Source organism: Schistocerca serialis, chromosome 3 (genome assembly GCF_023864345.2).
Source record: "Schistocerca serialis cubense isolate TAMUIC-IGC-003099 chromosome 3, iqSchSeri2.2, whole genome shotgun sequence".
Lineage (NCBI taxonomy): Eukaryota > Metazoa > Arthropoda > Insecta > Orthoptera > Acrididae > Schistocerca > Schistocerca serialis.
The window spans coordinates 147,948,851-147,958,178 of record NC_064640.1 but is presented as its reverse complement, the minus strand read 5'-3'; positions in this window follow the sequence as shown (position 1 = coordinate 147,958,178).

The window sequence follows — 9,328 nt, the reverse complement described above, 5'->3', positions numbered from 1 at the left end:
CACAGTTCTCACATGCTCGTTCTTTTTCGTATCGCTTTGTAATGTTATGCCCAGGTATTTATACGAATTGACTGTATCAAGCAGGATAGTAGAAATACTTTATCGGAACAGTACAAGTTTGTTCTTCTTATTTATTCGCATTAACTTACATTTTTCCACATTTATAGCTAGCTGCCATTCATCACACCAACTAGAAATTTTATCTAAGTCTTCTTGTATGTTCCTACAGTCACTCAACTTCGACACCTTACTGTACGCCACAGCATCATCAGTAAACAATCCAAGATTGTTGCCCACCCTGTCTGCCAAATCATGTAAGTATACATAGAAAAACAGTCGTCTTATCACACTTCCCTGTGGCACTCCTGACGATACCCTTCTTACTGACGAACACTCGACGTCGAGGAGAACATGCTAGGTTGTATTCCTTAATAATTCTTCGAACCACTCACATATCTGTGAACTTCTTCCATATCCTCGTACCTACGTTAACAGCCTGCAATGGGGCACCGTTTCAAATGCTTTCCGAAAATCTGGACATATGGTATCTGTCTTTTGCCTTCGTCCACAGTTCGCAGTATATCATGTGAGAAAAGGGCAAGCTGAGTTTCGCACGAGCGATGCTTTTTACAATCATACTGATTCGTGGACATAAGCTTCTCAGTCTCAAGAATGTTTAATACTTTCGACTGAGAATATATTCAAGGGTTCTATAGCAAACCGAAGTAAATGATATTGGTCTGTAATTTTAATGGTCCGTTTTTTTTATCCTCCTTATATACTGGAGTCACCTGCTCTTTTTTCCAGTCACTTGGGATTCGTGGTGGGCGAGAGGTTCACGAAAAATGCACGCTAAGTTAAGAAGCCAGTGCTGGAGAGTACTCCTTGTAAAACCGAACTGGGATTCCGTCTGGACCTGGTGATTTATTTGCTTTCAAATCTTTCAGTTGTTTCTCTAAACCAGGTATACTTGTTACTATGTCGTCCATATGGGAGTCCGTCCGATGGTCAAATGACGGTACATATGCACGATTGTTCCATGTGAACGATTTCTTGGACGTGAAATTTAAAACCTCGGCTATCGTTTTGCTATCTCCAACTGCCATACCAGACTCGTGTACAAGGCACTGAATGGAAGCCTTAGACCTACTTAGCGATTTTACATAGGACCAGAATTTTCTCAGGTTCTCTGCCAGATATTTTGCTAAGATGTGACGGTGGTAGTTGTTGTATGCTTCGCGCATAAATCTTTCCACAGACGCTCTAATCTCTGCCAGACTTCGCTCATCCTCATTTGTGAGTTCTCTTTTGAACCTAGAGTGTAGCAGTCTGTGCTTCCTCGGCGTCTTGCTAATTTCGCTATTAAACCATGGTGGATATTTTCTATCCTGTATCCACTTACGAGATACATAACTCTCCAGACCACGATCTACAATCTGCGTAAACTTTGTCCATGATTCTTCTTCGAACATTTTGCTGGAACTAAGTGATGTCAATGCACTGTTTGCTACCAACTGCTTACCTGCTCTGTCTAGTATATCAGGAGCATATACATTTTGTTCTTGGACCTTCTAATGTGAATTCTGTTCTTTTTATTCCAAAAGAGACTTGCAGCAAATTAATGGCAGCTGTTTATACATCATTTGCTTCAAATCTCATCAGTCAATTTTGTGTAACTGTAGCTGCTTATTCAGTGATTGTCGATTGTTTCTAATATTCTTTATTTTGCTGTTAGCTGAACGACACTGGGTTCATAATTAATGGCAACTGTCTAAAGGTCAGTCAGTAAAAAAAAAAAATATTGCTCAGTGAATTTTGCTAACTGTACCCAAATCTTCCCACCTGAATTCCTAGTTATCAAATAATATTGATAGTTTTTTAACTGATGGTAAAAAAAGAGAGATAAAAGTGGTGGAAATTTACTCATAACATTTGGTATACCAATAGTGAAAAACGTATTGAATATGTAACAAAAAGAAATCTCTAAATTAACACAACATGCAGAAGGACTTTTCCTTTATCATTGGCAGCATTACCCTATTTAGCTACTATTGGTTCGTTAGCTGCTGGAGCAGCAGCTGATAAATAAAGAGAAAGGTGATAAAGTATTGAATGAACAAAAAAGGCATAATCAAACAATTGGATAAAAGAATCCACAGTTGGAAAAAGGAAAGTCTAAAAAATAGTTAGTATCTACCATTATACTTTAACTAATTTTGATATGGAAAAACTTGCTAAACAATTAAAAATCGAACATATTCATGACTGATTAATTACCAGACAAACCAGAAAACATCAAATGTGGAATAACAAATTTAGATACATCTGTTGAACTGGAACACACTGAATTTGTTACTATAAAACAAATAGTACGAAAACTGTTTTTCATTGGTATGGTGCCAACACAGCAAAACAACTAGATAACTATTGGGGGCAAGATGAGTTAACTACAGTTTCGACAGAACAAGAATTTTTGGTGATGTCATTTGCACACATTTTTGTGTATTTGTTTTAAAGCTATTGTCAGATAATTATAAAGTCAATAGTATTTGAAACCTAATAAATGATCATTTTAGGAAATAAGATAAATGAACAAATAAAATCTGAAGAACTAAAAATAAACAATGCTAAAACTGAAATGTTCAGCCAAACATAATCAAACAAATTAAAAAAGAATTACATAACACAACTATATAACATTTCTAACCCTTGAGCTGGTGCGCCAGCGCACAGAGTGCGTCATATTTATATAATCAGCTTATCCAATGTGTTTGCAACAATGAGGACCTTTGAAACAAGACGTATTCCTTCATTATTGTTCTGACGACTGCTATGTGCAGTGATGTAATTGTCAGTGCTAAGGAATTTGTTGAACGGAGAATTCAGTTTAATGCTGTCACTTGTGGTGCACTCAGTGCACTGCGCGACTGGTCATGTAAGTATTTTTTTACATCTTCTAACATAGTGGTTATTTTACTGACAACGTTCCCAAGTCCCGTTTTCAATATAAATTTTTATTTTTGGGCAAGAAAGCCTTTAAATAACGGGGATCTCGAAACTCCCTCGCAGATTAAAACTGTGTGCCGGACTTAGACTCGAACTCGGGACCTTTGCCTTTCGCGGGCAAGTGCTCTACCATCTAAGCTACCCAAGCATGACTCATGCCCCGTCCTCACAGATTCACTTCTGCCAGTACCTCGCCTCCCACTTGCCCACGAAAGGCAAAGATCCCGATTTCGAGTCTCAGTCCAGCACACAGTTTTAATCTGCCAGGAAGTTTCATAACCATTGCCCACTCCGCTGCAGAGTGAAAATCTCTTCCTAGTAACAAGGAACTCGATTGGCCCTTGAATGAAGATCCAGATGTTACGAAAGATATAGACACTATATTGGACTATGATACTGATGAGGAAGTGGAAGTAATTAATCGTAGCAACCTTGACTCTGAAAGTGAACAAGAGTTTAAGTCAGACGAATATGAAGACAATAATTGTCAACCAGGTTCTGTTGATGATTGGTTTGTGGGAAGAGACAAAACTTCTAAATGGAAGAAAAGTACTAGCTCTTCCATAAGGCTATTGGCAGTGATGAAACAATCGAGATTTCTGGATTCCTCAATATAATTGACATGGAAATGATCGATACTATTGTGAAATATAAAAATAAATATGTTCAGCTCAAACTAGAATTTTCTAATTATCAGAGAGACAGAGAGAAAAAAGAGACGACTAGTATAGTGAAATACTGGCACTCCTTGGGTTACTTTATCTCTTCAGAATGAAGAAATCTAACCACGAATGTAACAGAACTGTGGAATACCGTTGGATCAGGAATCGAAAATGGAAGAGCTCTGATGAGCTACAAGCGGTTTCTACTTTTGCTGCATTATATTCGAGGCTGAAGAGAAGAGATTAGAAGATCTGATAAGTTGGCCACAGTATATTCAAGTCTGGATAAGTTTGTAACCAACTGCAAAAGTACTTACAGTATTGGTGACTTTGTAACCGTTGATGAGCAACTTCAAGATTTTCATGGTCATTGTGGATTAATGTAATATATTCCCAACAAACCTGCCAAATATAGCATTAAGATATTTGCACTTTGTGATTCGAAAACATTTTTTACGAGCAACCTCGGCATATACTGTGGAAAGCAGCCCAAAAGACCTTACACAGTCTCAAATTCAGCATCGGAAATAGTTCACAGACTTGTGAGTCATATAGAGGGATCCAATAGGAATGTAACTATGGACAATTGGTATGCAACTTGTTCCTTGGTTATGTCGCTAGTAGGTAAAAGGCTTACATGTATTGGAACACTCGGAAAGAATAAATGAGAAATTCCCTTGGAATTCCTGCCTAAGAAAAATCGAGTATCTGGTTCATCCCTCTTTGGATACAAAAACGATTTGACGTTGGTTTCCTACACACCGAAGAAGAACAAGGTGGTTTTGTTGTTGTCAACTATGCATGATTCAGGTGTTATCGATGAAGGTTCTCGGAAGCCAGAGAATGTGTTACATTACAATGCCACTAAGAGTGATGTTGATACAGTCGACCAGTTTTGTGACACATATTATATGGCTCATACAATGGGAAGGTGGCTTTTGATGATCTTTTTCGCTCTAATGGACATTGCTGGTATCAACACCCAGATCCTTTTTTACTTCGGTTTAAATTGTTCATAACAAAAATCACCATCAGTATCACTTTAGCAAATTTCAATCTAATTGTAGCTTCCTACGATAATCACTACCAGTATCACTTTAGTAAATTTCATTTTAATTCTAGCTTCCTACGATAATCTATTAATTATTAAGCTTACTTCTCTCTGCTGGCAGCATCGGCCTCTTAAATCACTCCCCTTTCCCTTCTTTCCACCCTAACCTGTTTCAAATACGCTAATTACATTTCTCCTCTTACGACATAGGATTCACAGTGACACACAGCCGTCACTATTATTGGTCATATTCTCCTTGCACCGAATACCACTAATCCATTTTCTATACTCCCGCAACCTCAGGAAATCTCTTGCAGTCGCCTTTCTTTCGGCACTCGCGGAGTCACAAACAGGGCGCGCAAAATCTCGGACACCCCTTTGTTATGTCACTTGGCGGAAGCACCGGCCAGTGCCCCTCGCGGCAGATAGTGCCTAACAAAGGGACAAACCAGTCTGCCACCCTATTCCAGGCTGCTCAGCGGAACGCGTCAGAGCTTTTAGCAGCTCACTGCAACATCCAGTCTTTACCTGCACATTACGAAGAACTTAGCCTCCTCTTCAACCAACTAAACTACCACGTAATCCTCTTATCCGAAACGTGGTTGAAACCACACATATCCACTGCATCTATTCATCTCCCAGGGTACACATTTCTTAGGGCAGATAGATCAAAAAAGCGAGGTGGCGGGGTCGGCGCGTATATACGAACAGATCTCAAAGCGAAAGTCTTATGTACGTCAAATCCTGCTGAAGAAAAAGAGGCTGAATTCATGTTCATTGAAATAAATATACAAAGTCGGAAATTCTTGACTGGCGTCGTGTACAAGCCGCCAAAAATAAACTCAATGAGTTCTTTCCAGTCGGAATTACATTCACTCCAGTGTCAATACGAACATGTCATCGTAATGGGTGACTTGAACGTAGACCTGCTAAGAGACACTCCCTCCGCAATAAACCTAAGAAGATTGTTTAGTTGCAATAGCATGAACATTCTTCCATTACAACCTACACACCATACGGTGCACAGTCATACTCTTATAGACGTAATCGCAACGAAACAGACTGACAAAGTAAGAGATGTTGGTCAAACATCGGCCCCTGGCCTCTCAGCACATGATGTAATATTCCTGGCCTACTCTGTGCAGCCCCCAAGGATCAAATCGCGTTACATAACTTGTAGGAACATGAAACGTATTGACCTTGACGCTCTAACAGCCGATTGCTCAGAAATCTCATGGCATCAAATAATCAGAGAACCTACAATCGACGGCAAAATTAATGAACTTGGTGATAAACTCACTGCCCTCTATGACAAACATGCACCTGTGCGCACAATCCGTGTAAGAAAATCTCCTGCTCCATGGCTGACAGCTGAATTACGCCAAATAATGACTAATAGGGATGCTGCCCACAGGCGTTTCAAGGCAGATCCGAAACCCGAGCGTTTCGAAGAATACAGAAAGCTACGGAACAGAGTGAAACAATGCATTCACAATGCTAAAATCAGGCACGCTCGCTCCCTTGTATGCAGCGATCTGACGCCCACGACTCTATGGAAGAATCTCCGTAGCTTGGGGGTCGGAAAGGCAAAATCGGAAACTACTTTTCATGTGTCAGCTAACGAATTAAATGAATTCTTCTCTGCACCTCTGAATACCAGCACGGCTGATAATTACCGTGCACAAGAATCCCCAAACAGGATAACTAACAACGATAGCTTCCATCTAAAACATGTAACAACAAATACGGCAAGAAAAGCAATAATGAGAATCTCTTCTGATGCAATAGGCAACGACAGTATCGGTATAACCATGATTAAGAATGTTGCCGATATCTTAGTACCTGTCTTAACTGACATATTTAATTTTTCCCTCGTGAACGGAATATACCCCACTGCATGGAAAAGAAGCATAATTCGACCTATCCCTAAGATCGAAAACCCGCAACTGCCTAGTGATTACCGACCAATTAGCATACTGCCTGCTGTTTCCAAAGCACTCGAATATATTGTTCATGACCAAATCACTGAACACTTGCATGAATTCAGCCTATATGACAAATTTCAATCCGGTTTCCGTAAACATCACAGCACAAACACTGCTCTAATTAAAGTAACAGATGACCTGAAATGTGCCATCGACAATCGAAAGGCAACAATATTGACGCTACTGGACTTCAGCAAAGCTTTTGACACTGTTAACTTTGACATATTGCTCAGAAAAATGCAACAGCTTGATTTGTCTGATAGTGCAATGAGATGGTTTGAAAGCTACTTAAAAGACAGACAGCCATGTGTTGTCTGTGTAAATGAAAAATCTTCCTGGAAACATGTTTCCTCGGGAGTGCCGCAAGGATCAGTCTTAGGACCACTTTTGTTTTCTTTATATGTCAACGATATTTCGTCGGTTCTGTCCTCCTGTAAATATCATTTCTATGCCGACGACCTCCAGCTCCACCTAAGCGTCAGACCTGAAGACGTAAACACTGCAATCGCTCAGATGAATGATGATCTGTCTTCGGTAGTGACATGGGCGAAAAGCCTGGGGCTTAAACTAAATGCAAAAAAGACGCAAGTAATCTTAATAGCCCATCAGAAATTAATAAGTTCAGATTTCCGCGAATGGCTACCTCCTATTCTACTCGACGGTACTCCAATACCATATCAGAAAACAGTGAAGAACTTGGGTGTAACTTTGGATGAGCATCTCAACTGGGCGGAGAATACAGTCGCAGTGTGCCGAAAGACGTCTGCTTGTCTCTATGCTCTCAAAAAGTTTCGGAACATATTTCCACAGGACTTGAAACGCCAGCTCGTGCAAGCACTCGTTCTACCGAACCTCCACTATTGTGATGTGATTCAACAAGGCACGAGTAGTGAAAACAAAAGACGGCTAGAGCTAGCCATGAATGCCTGTGTGCGTTACACCTGCAACGTTCGCTGATATGATCATGTTAGTGCTTCATACGCCGAGCTAAAGTGGTTGCGGCCGGACAAATTGCGTGACTACCACACTTTATGTCTACTTCACAGACCCCTCGTCGCGCAAGCACCCCAGTACCTTGCTTCAGAGATTAAAAACCTGTCATGCCATCATAATCGAAACACGAGGTCACTCTTATTTGGTATCCTAACTGTGCCCACTCACAAAACAAAAACTTTTGCAAACTCCTTCTCAGTTGCCGCTGTCCGCCTCTGGAACAAACTGCCCCTTACCTTGCGCAAAATTCAATCTCCTGCTGCTTTTAAGAAGAAGTTGAAGCATTTCCTACTATCATCCTCATAAAGTTCTCCACAAAATTAATGTACCAGGCCAATCCTCTCATCTGTCAAATAGCAAAGCTAGCGTCTTCTATCCTGCTCCTGAGATGCCTTCCCCTTCATCTATCTCTATTAGCCAGGCAATCTTCTTTTCCTTTATATTTCCTTAATTATGTTTCATCATGTCTATTCTTCTCCTCCCTTCACCATGAGTCTCCCTCATACTCCCTGCTGCCAGCACTCCTATCTAAAATTTGTGTCTTCAATAATGTCTAATTATAACAGTACTTATGATCTACGAATATAAACTCTATATGTATGTATTTTTCCAGGTGTACCTTTCTAATTGTTTATTTCACTTTTTGTACTAGATGTAGTTTAACATGCCTACTAAAACGTATGAATGTAAAATAAGTAGAATGCCTGGTTAGATGTAAGAGAGGGCCTGACGGCCATAATCTTGCCAGGTTAAATAAATCAATAAATAAATAAATAAAATCGAAAGGTTGCGAGAAGATTATATCTTACTAAACTAGGCTTATGACCTCATGAAACCACATCTAATAGAAACAGCCAAAATTCAGAGCCTTCCCAAGGATATATCGCTGTTCCTTCAAAAGGTACTGGATAACATCTGAGCAAGCTGAGAAGCATTCGACTAAGAAACAGGGATGCTGTGTTGTTTGTAAAAGGGTCAAGAATATTAACACAACAATAAAGTGTGGTCCTTGTAATAGTTTTGTTTGGAGGAAGCATATGAGTGTTAGTTACACTTGTGAAAAGTGTCAAGTTACACCTGCAGACTCAGATGACTAGTCTTTTGACTCTCGACATCTCTTACATTACTAAGTAACGAACATGGCCTGCCTGTAACCTGTTATAATATGGTTTCCGTAGGCATTCACTATGAATATATTAATTTTCAACGCTGACAGCAAAATATAGATCTTTTAGAACTATGTCATTTTTGTGTTCAGATGTATATCAGCTTTTCTGAATAAAGTATAATTAACAGCCATGTTAAGTAACGAAACCTTCTTTCCCACTATAAGTGAGCAACTGCGTATAGACATTTCTTAGTTAGATATGTAACATTATTTCTTAATATATTTTTTACTGCGCCCATAGTCAATTATTTGTATTAATTGCACAATAAAATTTGTTATTTCCATATTATTATCATTTTCAGTGATACTATATCTGCCCTTAGAAACAATGAACTAATTAATATAAATGCTAGCATGACAGCATATGAAAATAACTATAGAATTGAGCACCGAAAGTGGTGCACAAAATGCGCTGCACGAAGGTAGAAGATTAGTAGATATAAACGTTCCTGCAAATGGTTAT